This window comes from Anas acuta, chromosome 9 (genome assembly GCF_963932015.1).
Source record: "Anas acuta chromosome 9, bAnaAcu1.1, whole genome shotgun sequence".
Taxonomy (NCBI): Eukaryota; Metazoa; Chordata; class Aves; order Anseriformes; family Anatidae; genus Anas; species Anas acuta.
The window spans coordinates 8,195,539-8,222,109 of record NC_088987.1 but is presented as its reverse complement, the minus strand read 5'-3'; the positions used below and the strand labels follow the sequence as shown (position 1 = coordinate 8,222,109).

General features: G+C 39.7%; 1 long non-coding RNA gene across 12 annotated transcripts in view; it reads right to left on the bottom strand.

The window, feature by feature from the left end:
- Positions 1–26,571, bottom strand: part of LOC137861164 (uncharacterized) — a 324,908-nt gene that overhangs the window by 280,429 nt on the left and 17,908 nt on the right. For 10 of the 12 annotated variants that reach the window (XR_011099430.1, XR_011099429.1, XR_011099428.1 and 7 more), the window contains one exon: positions 5,976–6,061. The exons of the other annotated variants lie outside the window; for them this stretch is intronic. This is a non-coding gene — a long non-coding RNA (uncharacterized lncRNA). The remainder of the gene's footprint in view (positions 1–5,975; positions 6,062–26,571) is intronic. 12 annotated transcript variants of the gene reach the window in all.

Here is a 26,571-nt window from a genome sequence, read left to right as displayed (position 1 = left end):
ATGGGATGTACTTATTTTTTTCTTAGTCAAAAATATTGAATGCAGCAAATGGAAGGAGCAAAGAAGCAATTGACCAAGGATTTGTCCTGATACACAAATTCTTTCATTTTGTCTATCAGATACTTTTCCTTCCAACAACACAGCATGTCATTTAGGTACATGATAAATTAGACAAAACAGTTTATAAGTTCTCCAAGTTGCTGGCTGGATTTGTTTTATCAAGCTGGCCTTAAGTACCCTGAAACAATCATAACCTCCACTTTCAATAAGAAAAGTTGTCTGAACCTGGGAGTAGCTTTCGCTCTAGTTAATTGATAACAATACATGACCAGTTTGTTTCAAGGAACCGAACTGTTCGGCTGTAAATGGATTTCTCTCCAATAAAAGTTGTCAAGAAGTATTAATGGAAAGATTTATAAAAATAATGGTCCAGTACATATTGAAAGTTTAATAGGAAGCTTCTATATTTAAGAATTTGTGTTAAATTGTCACTGCAAGATTCATCCATGATACTGACCACTCGTGGAACAGACTTTGCAGTTTCCGAATGGCATCTCTGGCCATACTCCTTTTATTACACAATTTTATCAGACCATAAAACCCAGAAGGGTCCTGCCACTGTTCTTCAACATTATCAAGGTTTCATCCCAGACACTACTAAGCTCTTATTAGTGTAACTGAATACTTGAGGTATATTGCTTTTATCTTTTTTTTGCTGCGTCACAACATCTGATGAGAGCAGAAGAGTTCTCAGGAGAAGAGATCCTAACGTTAAAGAGACACAGTTTTCAATCTTCAATTGTTGTCCAGAGAAAATATCGTAAGTGTTAATGGCCTAAAATCTGAAATTTGTGAGAACATGTGTAAAATTTGTTTCGGTGATTTGGTAATTCCACTAAAACCAGGCAAGAGAACACCAAGTTCAAGAACAAGAAAAAAAAAAAATACTGCCCAACCAAAAAAAGATCATCTCCCTGATTTCATCACTGCTGGTTGATTTTCTGCATTTAAGACCAAAATATTTTAAGAAATGTTGATATCTGGTTCTGGAATTATTCACACAGATTTGTTTAAAATTTAGGTGGAGTTTCCAAAAACATATACAGGTGTGAGGAAGCCAATCACTTCAGGATTAGCTGTTCCTGAGAAACCTTAGCAATGATATGAAATTTGAAGCTCTTCTTGAACTTTTCTACTAATTCAGTAATTACTGCTGTGCCTGAAGCTGGCCCCTTTCCTGCAATTACTCAGCACGTACTTTCAGTCAGAGGTTAACACCTGAATTTAGATTCCAATTAACGGCAAAGGTGGACTTTCTGTTTAACGCTTAATAAATCAGGGATTTTCCCAAACTACTACTTCACTAGCCCGCGTAGGCAAACACGCAGTACATGCTCTGGATATCTGAAGATCTGCAGCAGAGTATGGTCAAGCCATGAGCAACTCATCGGGTTTATGGGATATTAGGACTATGCTTGTCAGCTGGGATCAAGCAGCTTGCATGTGAGCACATGGGCGCACCTCTTGCCTTCTCGCTAAGAAGGAAGGCTTTTCACTGATGCAATTTAGCATGCAAGGAGAACACTCCCTTAAGTTTCAGCACTGACAGTGTGCTGAAATTTCAATACTCACTTCCATATATATAGAAAAAAATTGCACACTTTCACAATTGGAAACCACATTTTTTTGAAGCCTGGCTTCAACATACATGAAGGTGTGCAATCCTCCTTAAAAAAGGACAAGCAGCACACTGACTTAACCACCTGTTTCAAAAGCAGTGTCCTGATAGAGATGGACAGGGGCAGGGACAAAGGGCAGGTGAAGTGAACAAGGTTATGTTAGATATGTGATATTAAAAAAAATTGAGCAAATGATTACCTCTTAGGATAAAAGAGTGTAATAATATACAGAGGATTGCTCTCTTCCCAACTGTCATTCTAAATGAAACCCTGTGACCCCAGTTCTTCCCCTAAAGCATCTCTGTGATGAATTCTAGACAGTTAATCTTGAAACCTTTAAGGAAGCTAAGCTAGCAGGCATTTTCCTTGAGGAAGGATGAATTAACAACTAAACACAGTAAAATTGCCCCTACATTCTCTGCAGAATTGCATTGTTGCCAGAGCCTGATTATGAAGGCGTGTCATTGTGCTGTACAAGGTTTTCCAGGTAGCAATAAAATGTTCATTTTGCTCATGAGGCTGCCACCTTGGGCTCAGGAAATTCTGGAATCCAGAACTGCTAAAGCTGAAAGCATTTCTGGAGTAGTTTCAGTATCCACTTGCATCTTTCTAATGTACCTCCCCCAGGGACCTTCTGTTGGCCACTGTAGAATACATGGCACACATCTTGATAGACCTGTGCTCTAACCTGCTATGGCCTTTTATTTTTTTTTTTTTAATGTTCCCTGATGTCCTTTTTATTATTATTTTCCTTTAAAATTATGTTGGTTTCCACGGAAACAAATTATGCCATCAATATGTAGAAGTCCTCAGGAAACATCAGTTCACAAAGTGCAAGATGACTTTATGAATGTAGGTGTTTAACCAAATATGCTGTTAAGGTAACTAAAATAAGTTACCAGGATTTCCAAAATGCAATTGGATAGGTAACAACCATGTTTTTACAGCTACCCAATACATCAGGCTTTACCAGCAGAATGTTTGAAAATTTGCCCCTAGCTATGAACTAGATGGCCTTTAAGGTCCCAAACTATTCTGTGATTCTGTACGAGTGCTGAGTTCTTGAAAATAGGATACGTAATGAATGCTCTGACATGTATAACTTGCGACTAGAAATACGGATGTACATCATAAGCTCTTGGTCTTGACTCCATGAGTCTCTGTGCACAAACTATTTCAGAGACCTTACTATTAATACAACCCTCTAACAATTCAATGCAAGGAGAATTACTATATAACATGGACCTAAAGGAGAAGAAAAAAGACATTAGTATAATTATTCTTTTGACCACAGAACAAACCGCAAGACAATGTGACATATGCTGTTTACCAGCCCACATTTATACTATTTTTTTGTCTAAAAATATTTCCACTCTTAACCCAGTAATTAAGGTAGTACTTTTTAGATGAACTGACAACTTGAGAGCCAGCCTGTAAATGCTCCTTGCTTGCATGAAAAACAAAGGATGCGAGGAGAGTTCCTCCTTTTATACCCCCAGATTCGACCTACAAGAACATGCGTGCCTGTTTATGAATGCCCACAGTCCACAAAACTGCTCAGGAGAGGGATGGAAAGATGGGATCGCAGCTCTGCAGAGAAAACAAGAAGGAGAGCAGGAGAAGGAAGGACAAGGCCACACCAGGCTTTGTCTGGAGTACGTGTGAGCTGCACTGCCCCTGCTCGGGGCTGCATCTTAATGCAGCTGAGGCAGAACATGAAGGGTGGCTCCAAAGGCTTACAGCACTGCTAAGCTGATATCCTGATCCCTGCACACAGGGCCCAGTGCTCCGTCACCCATCTCCTCTGCAGACCTCTACAGCTCTGCAAAGTGGATGCGTTACCAAATCCACAAGTGAAGGGAAGCTGGTAGATAGCTTGCTGGCTGCCAGAGCCCTAAAGGAGGTCAGGATTTTTAGCAGCAGTTTGAAAAGGTACAGAGAGCATTAGTGTGGGAGACCAAGGTAGGAGACTGTTCCAGACGGCTGATGCAGTGGCAGGAGCAGATCCAATTTAAATTCACTTTAGTATTAATTGTCAGAAGAGGATGAGATCAGTTTATGAACTAGGAGCACTGTGCAGTCAAAAGTTACAAGCCTGAGTTGTTGCCACAAAGTAGCTGAAAGGCTTTTCTTTTGAAAAGATTAAACTTCAAAGAACTGCAGGATGAAATACACAAGAAGTGGCATGTGCTTCTGCTTGATAATGTTTGATTTTCAGCCACCCTGTCCCCAGCTCTATCACACTGTAAATTCCTAACACCAAAGTTGCAACTAAGTAGCTGTTTTATAAGATAAATGACTTGGCATATGAAAGACTTCAACCAAAAAAATAGGGCTGCATAAAATGGATTGGAAGAAATGTGAATAGCAGAATACATTTACCAGTGTAGAAGACCAAGGTTTTGCATACTTCTTGACCAAAGGAAGTGAATACAAAGTAAGAGATCAGCGTGTGTCCGACAGGTTAACCCAGTGGGATGACATTTGCCTTTCAGAAAATACATGGTGCAATGTTTGAGTCAGCCTATGGTGCTATGTAGGACCATTCCCCTGCTGTAGTAATGGTTTTAATTCTCACTGAAAGCCAAAAGAAAGCAGGTCACAAAGGCATTTTTAGCTGTGGCCTAAGTTCTTAGGGATAAGAAAAACCCTGTATGTGTTGGTCCCTAACAAAAAGAAAGGGAAACTGAGGTTGAGCCATTGGTGACTGAACTGCAAGGAAAGGCAGTGGGAATATTCTGTCTTGATGCATAAGAAGCCTTGCTAGGACTTGCTTTTGTGTAAACACATTTGTTTGACAGTTACAACGATTCTCTGCCCAACTCAGTGGGCTGTGTGGCCAAAAAAAAAACAAAGGAAAGAGAACTACACAAGGACTTCAACCTGTTTGGAAACTGGGGTAGGCCTTTCCCCAGTGAACAGCTAGGTGAAAGCATATTTCCCCTTTTGTTGGTCCATATCTAATGAACCAAAGGATTTATGTGACTTAACTCCATAAAAAAGGAAAGTGCACTTCAACGGAGGTGAAGACAGTGAACTAGAAAAATAATTCTCTCCTTTTAGGACAACTCCACTAAAATTTCACCATGATCAAGCCCTACATTTAGGTAACAGAAGCTAGAGCGTATTTACTATGCTAGGGAGCCTTGCAAGTTTGTTTGCTTTTTCCATTCTTTCTGCATTCTCTTAGGTTTTCCATTTGGGGAGGACTCCCCTCCCTCATGCCCCATGGTGAAGCAGCAGTAGTATTTCCAAATAAGCCCTAAATATTTCACTCTTGCAGAGCATAACATTGATTGGGGCTGGGGGGGAGGGATTAAAAAGCAACCACCTTGTACTCATCACTGAGGTCAGGTACAGCATCCATATGGGAGTCAGTGCTCTAAGTCTAAAAATCCTATATGGACTAAGAATCAGATAGCTGAGCAACCCTTTCTCCCTTTGCAACTAAGTTCCTTGGGAACAATGAAATGCCCACAAAAGCCTAGGAGTAACCACACACCAGGCATTTAGGCAACCAACTCATAGCATGGAACAGCTCTCCTGGAGAGGCAAAGTCAGTCTTGAATCTATTGCAAAATTCCTCTGAACACTTGACTTTTCCCTGAGCAACAAGTAATTTTAAAATTAATAGCAACAATTTGCTCAATAACTTTGGGATGGGGAGAGAGGGAGCTACCTATACAGCAAGAATGAGCTTCTCATTTTATTTTTTGCAGAGGATTCATCTGCTACAATCCATGAGTGTATGGCATAAAACCCTGAGTAAGCAAATGACTTCAAATTATCCAGTGGCAATTATGAACGAGAGAATGCACGCTGGAGGTAGGATGAAAGAAAATTAAGAGAGATTAATGTGAAATACCTATGTCTAATTATAACCTTGTATCTACCTTCTACCTGCTTTTGCCCATGGGGAATTTGGAAAAATAAATACTTGTTTAATAAAATTCTCAACGCCAACAGAAAAGGAGGACAACTTTTTAAAAGCTATGACAGTATTTGCCAGATGGGCTGTGTTGCAATGGGTTTACATTTCAACATGGACCGGGTTGTAAGATACCATAACTTGCTATAGCAGATTTTGGCAATATCAGAAAAAAAGAAATCTAAAAAATTCATACCAGCAGGAAACAAAAACAATGCAATGCTCCTCTACTAGAACAGTCTGCAGAAACTTCCATGCATGCAATAACAGAAGTTCCAAAGAGATGATCCAAATATTTTCACATCAGGAAAAAAGTAACAAAGCCAAACACATTCTTCCTCTAAAGAAGTCCCAGATTAAACACTCACCTATAGGTATTTCACAGCAACTAATTTAGCAGCTACTCTCCCCAGGTCATCAGATAAACTGGTTCTTTCCTCATCTTGGTAGCTATCTGGATAATGGGAAGGAGACAAGTCAGGTATCCCTGCAGGTGGGTCCAAATGCCAGAACAGAAATACTTATTCAGGTAGTTAAGATTCAATATTGATTTTTCAACTGGTCCTATTGTCCTCTCACTGGTTTGTGGTACCACCAAATACATCAACTACAGCAACCTCTAGGCATCCAGTGACAAATGCAGTACAATTCAAATCCCTATTCTCCACAGATTTTTCTACTTTTAAATGTACCTTTTGTGCAACTCTGAAGAAGTTGGTGGCATTTCTTCACAAGAGCTGAGCTTTTAATATTCAAATACATGTATAAATTTCTCCTCTCAAACACAATTCCCAAGAGCATCACCCAACTCTGAGTTTTGTTGTCATGTTCAATAGATTTCAAAAGACCCTGTAGAAAATTCTCTTTGTGATTCTTCTAGAAATCTAGTGCTCCACTGATCAAACTGTCCAAGACTAGAACACCAATTCATGTAAGCCAAACTAGCATTTGGTACTGCACCACCAAACGCAACAGGGATTTTAGTATTCATGTCTGTAATTGCAGTATAAGATTAATTTCTTCATCCTAGCCAGGATCACACAACCCTGCTAGAACTAAGTGGACATTCACTGGGTTTGGTATTTCAATCCAATTCCATCTGGACCTCTGCACTTCAAGTTTCCATTTCTTTCAGGAGGTTGCGGTTCCTGGAAAGATACCTTGGGCACAGCTTGCCTGCTGCCTCTTGGAGGGAATAGATGTTTATTGCCTCCATGCAAAAGGCTTCTCTTTCTACCTCTAAACACCACCACCGAGATAGAAGGCTCAGGCATCTTTTCCCCTAAAAGCATGAACATTCTTCATTCATCTTATTAATAATACAACAGTGAAGTCACAGAGACATCAGCTCTGATTAAAAATAGGTAGTATAGATATCATAGATAACTTATGCTATTTTCCTGCACTGGTCCCCTCTCCTTCTAGGGCAGTAAGATTAATATCAAAGCCCCAGGGAAATTTCTGGTCTTCGTGCACCCTTCACAGCTCTCCTGCCAGATCAGAGACACATGTGGATTTCCACAAACATCCACTCTTTTGCTCCTTTCCCTCTGCCAAGCTCCTAAATAACTTCACTCTGCTGAACCAGCAGTCAGAAGCAACATTATCTGCTACACGTGTGGGATCTTTCCTTTAGCCCAGCCCAGCCTCTCCATGTTCTCATTTAAGAAAGAAGCTCAACCCCCTCCAACAGCCAGCCTGAGAGGTTTCAGCTCCCAGCTGGTTTCTCCTATCCTCTCCATCAGCTTCACCAACAGAAAATATTCATGGGGGCCACCGCACCTTCCCCTACAGCACAGCCCCAGGCTGCCAGGATGTGCTGGCTTTTAGGCGGGGATCGGGAGGCGGAAACAGTGGGGTCAGAGTTCCTCTAGTGAGCGTCGCTGCCAAAGACAACGTGATGTGAAACTGTGGGCTAATTGCCTGCCAGCAGGCCTTTCACTGCGATGAGAGATGAGTAAGAATGGCAGGATCTGGCCAGCTGTCATGGCTCTAAACATAAAGAGGTTTTCTTTAATGGCATTATTGCTGAGAAATAAACAATTGTCTGTCACTCATTATGGCATGCAGGTCCTCGCATCTCTCTGAAAAGCTAAAAACAGCATCTTACAAACAAGGAAAATGAGTTATTAAGCAATTGGAAAATGATTATACAATTATGTTCTGTTCGGGTACCATTAGTCACAAGGAAGATGGAATATATCCAAGCTTTAAAAGTGAATTACTCATACAAAATTACGTCTGCTGAGAGTCACTTCTCCTTTAGGGTTCAATATCCCCAGTGCAAGACTTTCAAAGGAGGAGACGACGAAGGTTGTTATGATAAAGCATAAGTACAGGAGCCAGATTTGGGTTCTACTCCAGTCAGCAGTGGTGAGCAAGTTGCAACCGGCAGTAAGTTTGAACTAGTATAAACAGTCACAAACCGACTGATGCTAGCAAAGCTAAGCAGAATTGTAGCAATTCAGAAAACGGCTTCTGCCTCCTGTAGAGTAAGTGTGCAAGTACAGAAGCCCATCAGTCTTCCAGTTTACAGGTTCCAAATCCAGCAGTAAAACCATGGCAGTAGCCTGTCTTGCTTACAGAACATGTTCACTTCAAACTAAAACCAAGCCCTCTTCCTTTATCTGCCAAGGCTACTCCTCATGGACCATTTTCATGCCAATCTCTGTAAGCTCCGTGCACTTCATGTCTTCAGTTAGATGAGGGTGGCCTTGACTACATTTTTAGATCTCTGTGGGCTGCTTTTGGTCTCTCCATCCTGCATCAGGCTTTTTAATGCAGTTTAAATTTCAGTTGAAGTTCTCTGGTTATCTTCGCTGCTTGTACATTTCAAACACTTCAAGTTCTTTCTTGTGTCAGCATTAAACATTTCACACAGGTGTGGCCTCAGCAGAGCCGATAATAATTATGCACTTTCCCTGACCTTTTGCCCAACCTTCCTGTAAACAGGCACATCATCATCCTTTTTCCCCCCTAACCACCACCACCACCCCCCAAAACATAATTTGGTAATATAATACTCAGCCTTAAACTCTGTTGGGGCTGCTATGCTGCCCCATTGTGTCTCTTGGAATGCTTTTTACTACTGCTTTAATGTAGTAAATGAAAGGGTGTAGTAAATGAACAGGGCAGTTAATAGGTAAGATTACAGATTGTGTCTCCTTGTCATTAGCTGAAACCAAGTGCTATAACAAACATCTACTCTGCCAAAAAAATTGGGAAATTTGTTCATTTGTAGGTGGCACAGGAAGAGACAGGGTTAAGAAAAACCAAACCCCTACCTTGATCCAGTACAAGTTTAATCGTTGTACCCATGCAAAGCCTATACCCTGATTTCATTCCTTCACTTCCTCATCAAGCAAGCATCAGCTTATAGCAAGTACCTTCCCTCTCCCCAGCTGCAACCTTACTTATTTCGCTAAACACTTGAGGACAAAAATGCCATCTTCAGGACTATCTTGGCTAGTAATACTATATACACACGCCATTTCTAGTTACAGAGGAATCTAGATTTAAACCTTGAGTGTAAGCCCCTCTGGCTGCTGAGGGAGGATGAGATCTGGACCTGTCATGGTATTTTGCAACCCTGCTCCCTGAGAGCACAGAGAAGGGCTCCAGCATGGACTCTGAGTCATGGGCTGTACCAGGGTGGAAATCAGCCTCCTTGCCTGGACAAACTATTGTTTGAAGAGGCTCAGCCAAAGCCTCAGGCACATCCCTTGAGCTTGCTAAGCCAGTCACTCCCTGCCTCTGGTGCCAGTTGGAGGGGTGCAGCCAGCACACCTCCTCTACCGCTCCCGCCACGGACTCCCAGTGCGAGGAGGGGTAACACTAGCCAAGCTTGCTCCAACTTGTTCTTGAGAAGGACAGCAATGAAACCTGTAACTGGTACCTTAACAACTGCAGCGAAACTAAACAAACAGCTTCTTGCTCCTAGCCTGCTTCACAGATACATCCTCACAGAAGCATGCTAACACGTTGCTAACAGCAATAAATATCATTCCCTGGGTAAAAGTATTTGACTGATTCAATTTCAGAGCTTGCTTTTATGAACTGCATGCTCTTGGCCAGTACAAATCCACAGAGCTTTGGTCAGTCAATGCTTGCCTGGAATCTCAGTCCTCACCCAGTATCAATCCACAGAAAAGCACCATGAACTTCCATGGCACTCTGCCAAACCCCATCAGCTGAAAAACCATCCTGATGAGCACTGTGTTCTCAGCAATGACTCACCCTCATCAACACTGCCATCAGTCAGAATATTTTCAGAAGCAACTTTAACAGGATTTAGGAGCTCTTTAATAAACACGCATTGAGATAAGCTATCTTGGGGCAACAAGATAAATGAAGCAGGCCCATTGCAAAGTTTGAACTGAAGTGTTGCAAAACAATTCTACAAAAATGTTTTATACCTTATATAATCTCTCCCTACAAAACCTCAGGGGTTCACATTAAACACCATAAATCAGACCACCTGGGGCTCCCCTATGATTATTGCAGCTGCATGCTGCAAGCTCCAGTAGAAGAAACGTTCCCTTTTATTGTAAGAAAGTAATAGGGCATAGCCCAAGTCTGCCAGAAAAATGCACAAATCAAAAGCAGGCCTTGCACAAAATCAGCTTCTGATGTGTTCGTTTGCTCTGGATGTATGTGACAAGCTGACAGTCAGAATCACTTTGTCCTCATTGATCACCGATGCTTTTGCCAGCAAGGTGAGTAGTATGTGGAGCAGTCAATTCTAAAGAAACTTCAGTTCAATGGAAAATAAAACCAAGACATTTATTTTTGTATTTTCCCCTCAGTGAATTTCAGCAGTTGGGAAAGGCATTGGACACGGCACTGAAGTTCCCTCCCAGAAGCAGACATGCCACAGCAGCCACCTCTGCTCCTGAAAGGAGCCCCCATAGGTCAGCAGGGAGTCACCCTAGGTGTAGGCAGCTTGTGTCTTCCACCATGTTTCAAAGCCCTATTTTCATTGGGGAAAAAAAAAAAAAGTGAGAGGAAGGAAAGAAATATATATTTTCCCAGTAGTATAATGGTAACCTTCCTTCACTTCTTAGTCCTAAACCAGATCGCCATCACCGGTAAATGTCATCACAGACCCCTATTCCTAGCTTTCCTTCAGGATAGCTGGCACTGGGTATGGCTCAACTTTCCAAGAACATGCTGGGCATGAGGAACAAGGAGTCATGATTTCCAGTGATATGTATGAAATTATGACCTAGACAGACTAAGATTGGATTGCAAATCAAACAAGCTCTTTGTATTTCCAACATCACTTTGCCTTGCAATGCATGTTTACATAGGCTATGAGTCAGTTCATCCAACAGTTATTTAAGAAAGAGGATCTCAAAGTTTTAGATTTAAAAAAAAAAAAAAAGGCTTGGGAGATTGGGTGTTAAATAACAAATTCAAGTTACGTTTTATCACATTTGCCTCAATGTCCCACTACAGTACCTTCTGGTCACCTATCTGATGAGGAACACATTAAAAACTATCAGTTATTTGGAACGAAGAAACATGTTGAACAGCCTCTCTGGTCTCCTTTCGGAGTTTTGATACCATTAACCCATTTCTGTGAAATCACCTTACCTTGCAACTAGACTGCTGGAAGTGCTTGAAACATGCAGCTGCTCAGATGTCCCTGCAGCAACCATCTCCTCCCCTCTCAGCCATCATGCCCCAGCTATGCAATAAAATAAGGAGTGGATCTTCTGGTTAGCCTTAATTTAATATTTTGTTTGTGGGCTTTAACAGGGCACAAAACACATGTGTACATTCAAGGAGAAGATGTTACAGAAGGAAAGAAAGTGACTTGAGGTGTTTACTGAATAAGAGACCAGAGGGAAAATAAGTGCTGTTCCAGTCCAGGAGTGTAACAGAAGGAGTCTTGCTAAGTTCAGTTATTGCCTATTATTGAAGGAATGTGTTCTATCACCGCTTTCTGATGTTGGTTTTGTTTTTCAATAAGTATGTATATACAACTACGTATATGAATATATATTGAAAAGTGATATTCTATAATGAATATGAATAAACAGCACAGAATGTATGAGCTGGCAGCAATTAATTTGTTATTTCACTTTAAGATGACTGTTTTTTAGACTTCAGTCCTTTTCTAGGAGGCTGACAGCTCAGTGGAACAAGTCACATGTGGTGGCCAAGAAAAACAAACCAACAGGTAGGAGTCTCCCTCTATTGTGGCTCATTTATAGAAGTCAGGTAGCAGCAAAGTAGAAGCAAACCAGCAGAAAACATCTTAAGTTGATGGATTTTTTCAGGCAGCACTAAGCTGGCAAAGTAGCCTTTTGCTGCTTCTGACAGGTAGGAAGTACATCTGGAAGCCTACCAAGGGAGAAAAAGTTGTTGTTTGAGCATGTTGCACTCTGCCATTCTCATGGCAAAGAATGGGTGCCTGGAACTATCACAGCTGAGGAAGACATAAATCAGTCCCAGGGCACATATATATACATTTTTTATTTTTATTTTTTATTTACTTATTTACAGCAGGAGCTGCATAGACTCTTTGCAGAGCTAACTACTCTAAAACCCAAGAGGTAACCTTGAGCTACCTTCAGACACATCTTTCCATTCCCTGGTTGAGCACAGCACAGAACAGAAAAGTCTGATCTCAACCATGCTTCATTAGGAAGTCTACAGGAATTGTTGCTATCCTGGAATGGGAGAAGCAGGGCTTGAGAATCATCTCAGTATAGAAACCATCAGGAAAAAAAAAAAATCATTTTCTCCCCAAGCAAATTAGTTACCAGAAAAAACATCCTGCCTCCCAGCCCATCACCCTGTTTGACAGTACCTGTCAAAGATAAAATCTTTCAATGAATTAAAGGAGGGGAAAGGCCAATCCCTCCTAGTTATGGTGCTGTGATTTACATCAGTATAATTATATCTTCATTGCTCTGGGAGATTGACTAGACCTCCAGGGAAACGCTACTAGTACATAAGAACTTTTCATTTTAATTGCGATAGATCTGCTACCGTATGTCTAAACCTATTAAAACACATTGGAACAAACCAAGATTAATAGAAATATAGCACTAGGCTATAGTTCAGATTAGTTAAATGTTAAACTAATTGCATTGCATACTTCCCAGTCTTTAAATAACTGTACACTGCAACTAGGTTATGACATTATTTTACAGGGGTAATATATAGATCTTCCTTCTTCAGTAGCAGAACTCCCCCCAGATCGATATCATGTTAAAATAGGACCTGCAGCTTATACCTAAAGCTTAGTCATTACAAAACTTGCCTGTAATTCAAATCCTAATATCAGTTTAACCTGGAATTTACTGCAATCACTTCCCTCTGAAAAATGCCCTCATTTAATCAATGAAAAACACCATTCTGAGGGCTTCATCTTCAAACAGTGAAATCAATCCCCCTCATCACTAGCAGGCTCTTCAGTTGGAAAAACACCCAGCACTTGAAGAAACTGGTGTAAAGATGCAGAACACATGCTGCGCACTTCTCCGGATATACACTCAAGTCTGCTGTAGTCTTAACACCAAGCAATGTAATATCTCTTTGCAACCAGATACCTGCAAGCACCTACAAGAGCCTCACACTAACTGTGGCCTAATCAATTTGACTCTGAGCTGTTAAATCTGACTCTTACCCCCAGAAGAGAACATGAATTATCAGAGCAAGCTCCGGCTCAACACATGGCTTTTATTACCATATATGCATGCTTAAAATTGGGAGTGTTCTTATTCACCTTACACTAAGGGCTAAATTGTGTTTATATATGTGTGTATGTGCATGTTTGGAAGGGTTTAATTTTAAGGCTGGGCTCCGATGTGCCTTCTGCAAGGTTCCCTCGCCCAGCCTGGAGGCTGTGCAGAAACAGCTCTCATATAAAACAAGTCTCACTTTCAGTGCTTTATACAGTGTTATACCCTGTACAAATAATCAAACTAACATGAAAAATTGAGGAAGATGAGTGAAAAAAACACCTAATGGTTAAATAAAAGCCCTTTGATAATGCACAGCTTACTCCCGTGGCACATTCTAGAATTTTAACATAAATACTAGATTTTTCCCTCATCTTGTCGGTCTCTCATTGACTGAAATGATACAAGCAGCATGATTTTTGAAATATATTTGTGTGTTTCTATTGCAGTAGGAAGTTACATACATATTTGTAACATTAAATCCTTAAAGGGGATATTTTTGGAAAAGTGTCATATAATATGCTTGTGTGAGCATATATTAAACCTTAACAAACTCTATAAATTCATTTTTAGAAACATCTGACATCCCCATAGTATAGTGATTTCCTGTTGCCATTCCAACTAAAAAATATCAAGGAAAAATAGATATAAGAAAACACAACAAAAGAGAAAAATCAAGTCTCCTTCTAGATTAAAACTTGCAACAAAATTAGCTCATTTGAAGATGGTACAGACTCCACAACACAGGTCTTGCACTTTGCCTATACTCAAGGGACCCACTCATTTGAGCGGGCCTTCTTTTAGGTACTAACCATCCCTTTTATTTCTTAGGGCCATATTTAGCACAGAGAGGATGGCTCCTGGTTTATGTAAATCCATTTGTATCTTTGGGGCTCCTCTAGTTCCCACCCATTCATAACAAGTAAATTACAGAGAGAAGCAGGATATAACTCTGAATAGCTTTGCTTTTGCTGATATAACTTCAACCCTTGATGATAGTTAATGTCAGAGTGTTTTTTTTTTTTGGCATTCAATTAATTTAACGGTCCAGATTTTTAATTTGCATTTCATTTAACATTTCAGATTTTTAATTTGCCAGATATTGTTTATCAAGTATTCATTTCAGCGCCTTTCACTGTATATACAGTGCATACTCCTCAGTAATTAGTGTGCAGTAAATTAATTCTCTCCTTGTTCCTTCATCAGATATTGGATTAAGAAACTTCCACTGTACCAACATAGTGAGCTAGATTAGGAATTTCCCATCCATAATACCTTTGTTTAATATTTGTCTTGTGTATGTTATGCTGCCTTAATGCTTTACAAGATAAGAAATGTTATAGTTAGAAGCAGAAACCTCCAATTAATTTAAGTTGAGTCACATATTTGTTTGAAATTAGACTCAAAATGTGTTCACATTCTTTTGCGGTCTCTACTCATTTAGGCAGCCTTACATTTTCCTTAAGAAAAAAATAGCTCATCTATTTATATAAAGGGCATTTAAATCACCTGATGATTTTTCAGCAACTGCCATGAGCATTAAATCAGATCCAAAGTAAACAGCTAGTTATAGATCTGTCTTCTGTGTTATGTCAATATGGGCCAGTGACCAGCAAAGGTGTCCTCTTACAAATCCAGGGAAAGTAACTAAACTCAATAGAAGGGCAGTACCACCACAGTCCACTGAAATCATGCATGTTTCGCAAACATTTTCACAGTTCATTTCACCTTTTCCATATCCACCAAGACACACAGCAGCATACAGACATGATTGTTTCCAGATCAGTCTAAGGCAAGGTGAACACCTTTGCTCAGTGATTAAGACTCCTCTTCACAAGCTATACTCAACTTTATCTCAAATAACCCAATACAACTCTCCCACTAGCGTGGTTTTAACATTGCAGTCCAACTGTCTAAAACATTCAAAAATATCCCTTCTAAGATATTTTCTCCTACTCAGAACAATGAAAAAATTAAGATGTTGAGAGGTTATGCTTTTGGTGTCTACAAGATTCTGAATGCTATGCTTCCCTTCAGTGATACAAACAGGTAACTCAAGTGATCTGTGGCAAGTAGAAGAAAATATCACTCCATCCTGAAGCTGTGCCTAAGATGTCTTAGGTCATGTCAAGCATCACTGCAGGCATGCAGGGTACTCAAGTCTAGTTTGGACAGGCCCCAGCTTTGCCTCCAGGTAACAGATAAGAGATGGAAAGAAACTGGGGCAGAAGAGGTCTGAAGTTCCTTGAACTTCTGAGGATGAACCTAGTCTTGAAATTATCCACAGTTGTGTCAATAGCTGAGAAAATAGCCCCCTTGCTTTTCTACTTGAACCAATCATTCATTCCTTCACGCCCTTCAAGCAGGAAAGCCAAGAGTGATTCTAAGAGCAGACTGATGCAAAGATTGCAGACAAGAAAGATGCAACAAAACTATCTCCTTACTGCTACCTGCTGCTTTCCTCCGGAGACAGCAAACAGTTACATCCATGAAATGGTTGCAGAGGGCAACTGCTACTTTTCTTCCCCTCTGACAACAGACATTGGACATGCAATTTTACTGAACAAATAAGTTGCAACAAGGAATAGGAAAGATCATAGAAAATTTTGGGAAAGCTAATTATGCAAAGAGGATTGTGCCATTCTTCCCATTCAAAGCAAAAAAAAAAAAAACTTCTATTCCACAGTTACTAACTTGTAATTTAAAGTCTACAAAATCATCATTGCATGTGAGAACATGACAGCTCTTGAGGTTAAGAGGGGAGCTGCTGCTCCATCCCCAGGGCCAGGCCCCATCATCCTGCATGGATGATGACATTTCCCCAGGCTCTGCCACCTTCCATAACAGTGCGCTGTAGTTGCCAAGAACAACAAAAATGAGCTTGAAGAGCAGCTCACTCATTCCCAAAGGTCATTCTAACCTCAGCTGGCATTTATAGGAATTTGGAAAGCCAGGCTTGGACACCAAATCATTCTAACCACTCTAGGTTTTCGTCCCTGCTATTTCTTGATGGTTGTCTTACAAAGTTACTTCACTCTTGAAGAGGAGATGTCTCCTAATTTCTTGGAGAAGTTTGCTCAAAGACATGTATACTCATTCATTGTTATCATCCTTTCATTTAAAAAAAAAATACTATTGCATATATAAGCAAGTAGTACACAGACAGAAAACTTTTCTACCTTACACAGCAAAATGCTTCAAAAGAGAAGTTTCAGCTGGGACTCATGACAGATGCACGAGCACCCCAAATTCTACAAAGTTCCATTCAACTCCCATGGCATGAAACAGGGCCAACACAACAAATACTGATCTTCTGGGGTATAAAAGAGGAGAAGCAATAGAGACATTTATAAGCATTTTCTAAAAAGCAAGTGCCATGATTTTACAAGTTACAACATAGAGATGTTGGAGGGTGGAAGGCAGCTAAAAATATTTTCTTTCTTAATGACATAACCAACAGATAATGCTAGAGACCAGGCTGCAGTTGTACCTTTCTTCCCCTGCTACTCATAGTCACAAGGGTCACACTGACATGCAGCATCAGCCCAGAGATCCTATGCTAACTCCATGCTCCAACTCACTGTATTTGGGAGTGGGGGAAATGTACCTGAACCACAGCCCCCACACCAACACTGCCCAGGATTTTGCACATACCCCTAATCACGTGTCAGGCCAGGAACTTTGCCTCCATCCCTGACAACTATTTGCCAGCGGGCAAAAAGAAGTGAAATTTGGCCCAAAGCTCTGTATTAAATTCAGCAAAAGAAAAACAATCATCAGTATGGAAAAGGGCTTCCTAAACTGAAGACACTAAACAAAAGCAGGTCTCTAAAGCTGTGACAAGTTGATAGGAATCTTTTTTTTTTTTTTCCCTATTTGTGCCCATCAGTTCAAGCAACACACACACACACACAAAAAAAAAAAAAGCAATTATCTTACAGAAGCGCAAAGAGTAATGTGAAGACCTTACATGCAACTATTTCTCTTCTGGTTGCAAGATGTGTTGTTTCATAAAATATGTTATTTTATTTAGAAAGTCTCAGTTCTTTTTTTAAACCTAAAATGTTCTACTTGTTCAGTAAATAGTGTATCAGGATAAGGGGTCACTGAGTATGCCAAGGGAAAGTATATCTTTTGAATTAAAGGATCGAAAACTCAGTCAGGCAGAATACTGGTTGCTCTCAAGAACATTATGGGAACTAATGAAAGAACCTGATTTCCTGCCTTATACAATTAAGTAATCAGCTGCCTTTGGTTACCCCTAACAACTTACACAGACAAGGGGATTACTAAGCAAACAGACTGCAGCATTTCAGAATACACAGTCAACGGGAATGCTGAAATGACACGCATTCCCAGGGGAGTCACTACCTTTTCAATTTTAAGAGAAGGAAGCAGGATTATTGAAAATTTAGGAGTTGGCAGACCTTTACAGAAGAGCTCTGGCTGATGTAATGTGTGCTATCAAAGCTAAGTACAAAAATAACCCTTGCCATCTGAAGAATATTTCTCTGACTGCCTATTCTCCAAGATACAGTGAATTCTTAATCTGGTTCAAATGAAGGGATGCTTAGATACAATATAAAACTATCTTGTTAGGACCAGAATAGATTCCTACAATTACGATTCAGATTTGATATGAAGCATAAAGTTAAAGTTACAGCATACAGCAGTAAAAAAGGCTGATGTTAAACAAATGCCCTAGCTTCAGCTTCAGATAACGTTTTTATTTCTGAAAAATAAGAAAAATATTTCTTCACCTCTCCACTGCGATTTAGTAGTTTGCACAAGTACAAAACAAGCAGAGAACCCCTCCTCCATGGGCATCTGATGAGGATAGGGTTTTCAGAAGCACTTGGTGTTCACGAGAAGTTTATTACAGATTTATGATTTTAGCAAAAGCAGTGCACGGGAGTTTTGGGAATACACCCCCAAACCAACACCATGATGAGCAATGGAAAAAACACAGCTTAGCTTTCTCACAGCAGGGGAGCAGTATTTGGGGCTTCTTTCTCTTTATGTTAATAGACTTTCCTGTCCACTTTTCAGCTAATTGGTATTGCTGGTAGCAGGACTGGGAACACCATAACAACGCTCTGTGGTACTTTCCCGAGCACTCTGCAACCCTCTCAGGAGGGCAAGGGGAACTGCGATTTTCTATGAGGTCACTCAAACCTGACAAATAAAAATTTGGAGGTCTGCCAGGGAAAAGAGGTAATGAAGATATTTACAAATTGAGGAAAACAAAAAGGTAATGGGAGAAAGAACATGAGCGATATTCTTGTTCTAGAGTGACTGAATGCCCAAAGCAAAGAAAAATTAAAGTGATACACTGGTCACTTGAAACAGTCAAATGGAGTGCTAGAAGTGCTGAATGGATAGTACTTCAGAAATAAGGTAAATATTCATTCTGACTTGCTATTATCTGCCGAGGCACTAGAGACATATTAAATAAACAGCTGTGCAGTGTTGAAAATACTTCCAAAAGAACAAGAGAAAGCCGTCAACATTGCCAAAAGATAACATAGAATGAGGGGGGCGGGGTGGGGGGGGAAATCGTGTAGTTGAGAGACACGGAAAGTGAAATTTATTGTAAAACTTCATTGCCTCTTTTTTTACTGTTGTTTTTAAACTTTGTGAACTCTCCCACACCATCTGGCTCCACTCTTCCCACCACAGGGTGATCTAGTTATTGGCAAAACATTTGCTAACAACAGCACCTGGCTGCTGTTTGGTGTTTAACTTTCCCTTCCTGCTCCCACAGCCTTAGCTTCACAGGGTTCAGGTATACCTGCAGAGTTGCTCATGGATACAACAATAATCTTACTTAGCCAATCGTTTCAAATCTGATTAACGACTTGGGCTATGATTTTTTCATGTTAACAGACTTTGAGCTGCCCTAAAATACCACAATTTTCTTTATAACTATCAGATATTCTAGAACCTCATTCTGGAGGGAACCAAAACTGGCTCCAAAGTTTCTCATTATTTAATAAGTTCTTTGCCCACTGTCCTCAGGTGTCAAGGCCTGGGTAGTGTACAACTGTGTGCTGTTGGGTAGGTGGAATTTATAAAGAGGATTAGGCAATCTACCAGAAGAGATAGGATTTCCCATTGAAATATAACCTCAGATCTTTCTGTTGTGCTAGTGGGCCAGATTTAGTTGCAGAAGGATCTTTCCCCAGTTCTAGCCAAAGGTACTAAAAATGCCATTTAGATTCTTCCTTGTAATACATCATGTAAGATGCCATGTAAGGTCGGCCATGCTTTTTAAACTGAAGAAAAGGAGGAGGCTGAACTTCATGAGATACCATATTGCTGCCTCCTAGCTCAGAACCAAATCCAAAACCAGCCCCAACTCTGATCTGGTCAGAGCATCGTGTACACACCAGGTTGGCCATAGCTACCACCTGCCTGGCTTGGAATACAACCTTGTTGGTACAACAAACCTGTTCCACAGCTTTAGTAAATGTAGTTTGGGCTATAACATCATACAGCCCTCAAGTCTTAGTACTCATTGCTGACTGATTTTCCTGCACATAGAAAGCTGACACTTGGCAGCACACAGCTCCTTCCCTCCCTAGACATATTTGCCTGATAATCTCCCCATTCCATGCTGCCTCCTCTAGAACCAACTAACGTAGGGGCTGTGGAGCCAGCAGCCACATGAACAGATTTTGACTCCCAGACATAGTTTACAAAGAGATAATTTCCTGCTATTTAAACACAAACAGAACAGTATAATTTCAACAGAAAGTGATGAGATTAAATGTGTTTTTTTGTTTGTTTGTTTTTTTAAAGGAAGCTTCCCATGATCCACTCACATACTCAATGCTACTCTTTGCTTTCCAAAAACTGGGGACAGGCTTTGCACAAAAAGGCAAAGCCTTTTTTGCTAACTCAGCAGTGACAACTAAGTACTCTGAGATGCATTAAAGCAGGTGAACTGTTCATTGTATTGCTCTGCTGTTCTTGCAAGTGGATGGAAACAGCTCAGGGCAAAGGACAAGGAACTTTGTTGCATCCTTTCTGCCACAGTGAGCCAGGCCTCCACTAACTTGCCATGTATCTCTTTAACCACTATTACTCAGCAAAGCAGGTCAACATGCACCTGAGACCACATTTGCTAGAGATGCTGTGCTATATCCCAAAGGAGATCCATCCCCAGCAGTCTTTAAAAAGACACCCATAACTGTCACAGTTGGGTGGCAGCAAGGACACTCATATTCCAGCTGGGACAGAGGGAAAAACACCCTCAAACACAAAATCATTCCAAATATCGACTATAGGATTCTCTGACTAAGGGCTGCGAACAAAAATGCAGACAATACCAAAGCTGTTAGCCAAAAACACTTAGCAGATATATAGTAATTATTGGAAATTTAGATCATTCCTTGGACAGTAATAGAAGATCTACCTAGATATATAGGTAGATCTACCTAGAAGATCTCAATATCTAATGCCAGAATTCTGAATACAAAAAAGCATACAGCAAATACATGCATCTATAATCGCATATATCTGGGAACAAGGCTAAACTATTGCCTTCCCAAGCAAGAGAAGGGCACTAGAGATTAAAGAGGCAAATCAGACTAACAGTAATAAAGGATGCCTTCAGCTCCTTCTTATGCACTACTTATGTGCTACAGTGTTCACAATTACTTTTCTTACTTTGCCATCTTGAGATGATTGCTCTTTAGATTAGAGAAAAAGCAAACAATCTAAGAAATTACAACCTGTAAAGAATTAAAATGAGTGGTTCATACAGTTTCTTCTGCAAGACAAGGACAGGGAGATGTTCAACTAAAAGGCAGCACACCTTAAAAGAACGTGCCTAAATGCATAACTTATCAAGTTCTATAAAGAAAGGAGAGGGAGAGTGTTCTCACTGCCTCTCAGTTTCAAGGTGACAATACTAGAAGGGTTGGGGGAGGGTTGTCCTGATTTTCCTTTTTACATACAAGAGTTTGTTCACAAATTCACCATATCTTAGTAGCTTTAAGATCCACAACTCTCTGCTGTATTCCACATCTCTCTGCTGTTCCAGCTTGGGTTTTTCCTTATGGCTAAGATATCTAAGAACAATATGGATTTGAAAGCAAAAATAAAATCAGGTCACATCTACATCAGACATGTTACTTATGGACATATAAACATGATTTATTCATATATTAATTCTTGGAAGAGCCCAAACATTCCCACTATGGGTTTTATTGTATTCCATCTTGAAGAGTGTATTGCTGACCCTTGTCAGGCTACTATGACAGCAAGGAGATCTATTTTTTTATGCATACTGATAAATAACACAGTATACTCTAAATCCACTGCCACTGATGCTTCAATTATTGCTATTATTTATTTTTATCTGTTACATGTTAACTGTCTCCTTGGGATCAGTTGGAGGGTGAAAAGTTTTTCATTGTGTCTTAAAAAGTCATTCTGCAGAACTTAACAGGAACCATGAAACAAGTATTAAAGCAAAAATATTTTTTAATGGGAGCTAAAATTCCCTATAGAAAATTGAGTCCTTGCATTGTTTGCTGATTGCTTGCATCTGCTACATCACTGATTAGAAAGTTTACTGCAGAATATTTAGCAAAAGGGAATCGGGATTTTTAGAAGGGGTGGTTGGCCAGCAAATCGTGAAAGACAACTAATCTAAAGTGACAAAACAGGAGAAATACAAAGCAAAGGACAAGAAACATCACAAAAAGAGTCTTGCAGAGTCAAATTCTGAGATGTAAATATCAGTTAGATAATAAGTTTAGAAGAATCTTCCACAAAATGTTAAACCAATGATAAAGTGTTGATACTTGAGATACCTGGCCATAAAAAAAAAAATCAGTGTTAAATTCAGGCATAGGAGAGAGGATGAAAAGGGATAAGTGGATGACAATCGAGTGCATACTACACAACATATAATTCTAACAGGGAATTTGAAACCCTTTCACCCCTGCAGTAAAAATATGACAGCGAGATCTGTATATGTCTAAAAGGGTAATACTGTGGTATTTGTTTATATGTAACAGACCATATTTTTCATTAATATAAGCTTTTTTTTTTAAAAAAAGTAGGATTCAGTTCTAGAAACATCATATGAAAAACAAAAACACCTTTCCCGAACCAGCATTACCACATTCATCTAGTGCTGGTCTGCTGTGAGATTTACAGAACCGTGCTGGGTTATTGCTTGGCTCAAAACATCTCTGGTACAGACAAAGAAAGCTGAAAATGATGGATTGATTGTATGCAATTCATTTGACAAGCATCAGAAAGTGGAGAGCAAGGAGGAGAAAAAAACCTTTACTGAAGCCACGTAACCTGAGTTAATGAAATTATATTTAACTAAGGGTGTGTGTTTAGACTCGATCTTACCTTGGTGACTTAGCCATTAGTAGGAATTCATTGTTTACCTCCATGATTCTTATCGGTACTTAGGCAGTGTTTGCACGTGATTTTCAACTGATTGCTCAACATGCTCTGTGTTAAACTGTTTTGAAATAAATGAAAACACAGCAAGATCACAGAGGGCTAATCTCAATTATCTAATCTGCTTAAAACTGCATGGTTTCTTTTCTTGTTAAGGCCACATTACGGCTTCCTCTATGGGCAGAACTGTACCTACTGATGCTGAGCTAGACATCTGGTTCTTCTTTTGCAGGACTAAAACTTAGCTATCAGTGAAATGGAAACAGTTATTCCAAACTACTTTCCTTAGGTCATTTGAGGATCACTCCTCAAGAGGTAATAACCCCCTATAATGATTATGGACTCCTATTGACATCCATGATAACTGTGGGCATTTGATTTACATAATAGACCCTCTCAAAAAAAAAAAAAAAAACACCTCGGGGAATCTGATCACATGATGGACATTAAGCTTTGTACATCTCAAAAAGCTGGATAGCTCCTAAAGTCTTAAAGAAGAAAAAAATTCACTTCTGAATATTTTAACATAGAGGCTACATTCCTGCTGACTCCCATGCACATACCCTATCTGACAATTCATATTAAAAAAAAAAAAAAAAAGAGTTCCTGGAAAATGTTTAGGCCAATGGGCAACTTACAGAAACAGTGCATGGAAGAAAAGTTGCAAGCAGCTTTTATTTTATTTTATTTATTTATTTTAAATGTGCTTACACTGACCAGAGAAGACAACAGCTAGAGCATTCTCTGTAAGGAACCATTTCTAAGATTTCAGCTAGACTACCGCTGAGCCTCACAACCAAACTCCCTGAGCAGCTTCAGTTTCTAGGTCAATTTCTTCCAAATGTGATATTGACAGCATTCAAGAAGAAAAAAATAAGTTTAGCAGCTAAAGAGTTAATGTAGGCATTAACAAGCTTGCACACTAGTCTGCCAAGATCAGATGTCTGTTGTCTTCTTAGAGAATAAGTTTGCCCTTGGGATATGTCTTTCAAGCAGATGAAGTCCTTGGGGCAATTCATGAGAAAAGAACTTCTAAGAACACTTTTACTTGAATTCCCATTCATGTTCTTCCTCATTCTACACCAACTGTTATTTATCCTGTATTGCATAGCACAGTAACAAAGTACTACCATTGTACCCCACGGTCCTCGCAACAAGCTTCCAACAGTAAGAGCCAGGTAAATAAATTGGAAGCATCAGAATATTCTACTTTAAAAAAAAAAGTGAAAAATGTTCATTCCAAAAGCTTTCAAACATCCATTTTTGAGGTATGTTGCTAAACTTGGCTGCTCTCCCTCCCCTCTTTACATTTTGACCTTCCCCAACATACTATTTACCATCCAGTAAATCCAGATTGCCCCATGAATAGACTCAGCTTCATTTTGTTTCAGACTTCGTGACTATTTATTGCTCCTCCAAGGCTCTACACAAAGTACCACATGCACAGGCACCACCACTGAGGGAATAATCAGCATTCAGCCCAAGGACCCTGGAGAAGCACGTTAGAGCAGCAGGAGTTAGAGCATCACTGGCATTTTCATTATAACACACACTGGTGAGGAAGGGCCTATCTCAAGATAGAGCAATTGAATGGCAAAAAAAAAAAAAAAAAAAAAAAGACTCTAGGTTTGCTTAAGACTTCCTGAAGTCTCAGCACTTGCCTGATGACCTTCCTTTTTAGACGGATCTTTATTACAGCTTTTTAGCCAGGAGTTCAAAGGAGTAGCACTGACAAAATAAGAGAGATGATTCCCTCCACGCCCCAAAGTGCAGCTTGCCAGAGTGGTTAGGAATTATCTGGCAACCTTTTCTTCTTCCATACAACGACATGAATACTCAATCAAGAAGCAGGAATGAACATAAAGGTTCAGAGACAAACCCTGGTTAAGCACTGACATTTGCATGCTGTCAGAATTATTTGAACTTCTTGAGTCTGCAAAGCGAGGTTGAGATTTTCCCAAGAACCACCACTGTCCAATTGCATTCCTTGTGATACACTCAGAGGAATAAATTCTGAAAAACTGATTTTTTCCTCCCAAATATCACACAATACTAAGAAAACCATATTCAAATAATAATCGAGGGAAGAGGAAAACAAGACTGGAATGCATGCATGTTTTCTTATGTTCCAACAGCAACACAGTTAGGACTGACCTCCAATTTTGACAGAGTTCAAACTTAAGTGACAAAAGAGTCCACCTTTCCTAAAAACAATCATACAAGTCTCAACACTAAATTAGGAGATGCTTCTGCCATAATGCTTCATAGAACGATGGGTTCCTTCGCTTAATTTTTACACACATGCATGGGTCAGCATCAAAGCTCAATGTTCCATTTATACAGAACTGTCCAAAGAGTACTAGGAACTTCACCATATGCCACTGCAGTAAGACTGCAGTAACTATTGTTTTCCTCATGGAACCAACAGTTCCAGAGACTGCTTTAGCATTCATTGTTGGCAAGTGTCTGTTTTGTTTGCATACAGCAGATTTGAGCTCGGTTTTAGCCGCAACTATAAAATGGGAGTGGCCCTACCACACACAAAGCCTTAGTTGTTACAGGTCAATAGCAACACATCACATCCAGGATGACAACAAAAACATATGAAATATCAAGTGAAAGTGTCCTTGAGATACCAAAACTTAAGGAAATTAAGAGTATACCTTTCCAATAACCATAACAATAAAATATATTTTAAAAAATAGTGGTTTTTTTTTTTGTTTGTTTGTTTTTGTTTTTTTTTGTTTTTTTTTTTTCCTCCTCCCTCATATGACAAAAAAAATGTTTGGAAACAAACAGTTTTGCTTTAAAAAAAAAAAAAGAAAATTAAAAGACCTAGAAGACCAGTCTAGAAGCTCCCCCCACCACTCACCAGTCACCAAGCAACATTACTGGAGCCAAAATTCATCATTTAGTCGTAAGGTTTATGGAGAACAGCAAACTTCTCATAAACACATCAGCTCCTAGAATGTTTTAGTTATTTAAGAATCCATTTTATCTAAAAAGACTAAATGTTCAACTCTCACTAGTATAGGCAAAATTGTACTTTTAATCCAGCTTCATTATTCTGAAATATCTGACTCACGAAAAGTAAATCATCCATCATTTGGGGTTAGTCTTAAGCATTTCACTATTTTTCTGACAGAGTATAGGCTCGGAGAACACTTCTCTTCTGCCAGAAATACTTCTTGACTAATGATTTCTGGGGATACTCGATCATTATTTTTACAGGGCACCAGGACAGCTCTTTGCACAGGGCCAGCAAAAGGAGCCTGTCAGATTAACAAGAATATTCACACACTGCCAGTAGGAGAGGAAAGGCTTTTCTATAGTTTTAGCAGTACCTGTGAAGGAGGGCACTGCCTTTGCTCTACCCAAAAGCAATAGTTTCTTGCTGCCTTTGATGAATCAGGCAACATGCAACTTACCTCTACAAAACGTAGATTTAGCTTTGACACGCTGATTTTTAATTTCCCTTTCACTACCGTGTGTGTGTCTGCTCACAACCATTTACATGCAGCAACCAGCAAAGTGATTCCTGCTACTATTAAAATCAACCAGATGAAGACAGACTTCTCACTCACAATATTATGCAGCGCAATTCTTCAGTTATTTCCTTGCAAATGAGCCTGACAAGTGCTGCTTAATGTGCAAACCAAGTTATATAAACAAAAGCATGAGAGAGCATGAACAGAAATAAAATTGTAAAGAACAAACTTAGCAGTTGTGAGGCTGCACAGACAGTAATTATTTGACTGGCAACGCAATAGAAAAGATTAATTTACCATTAAGAAACCCTGAACAGCACATATAAAATGTACTCCACACGAACCAAAGACAA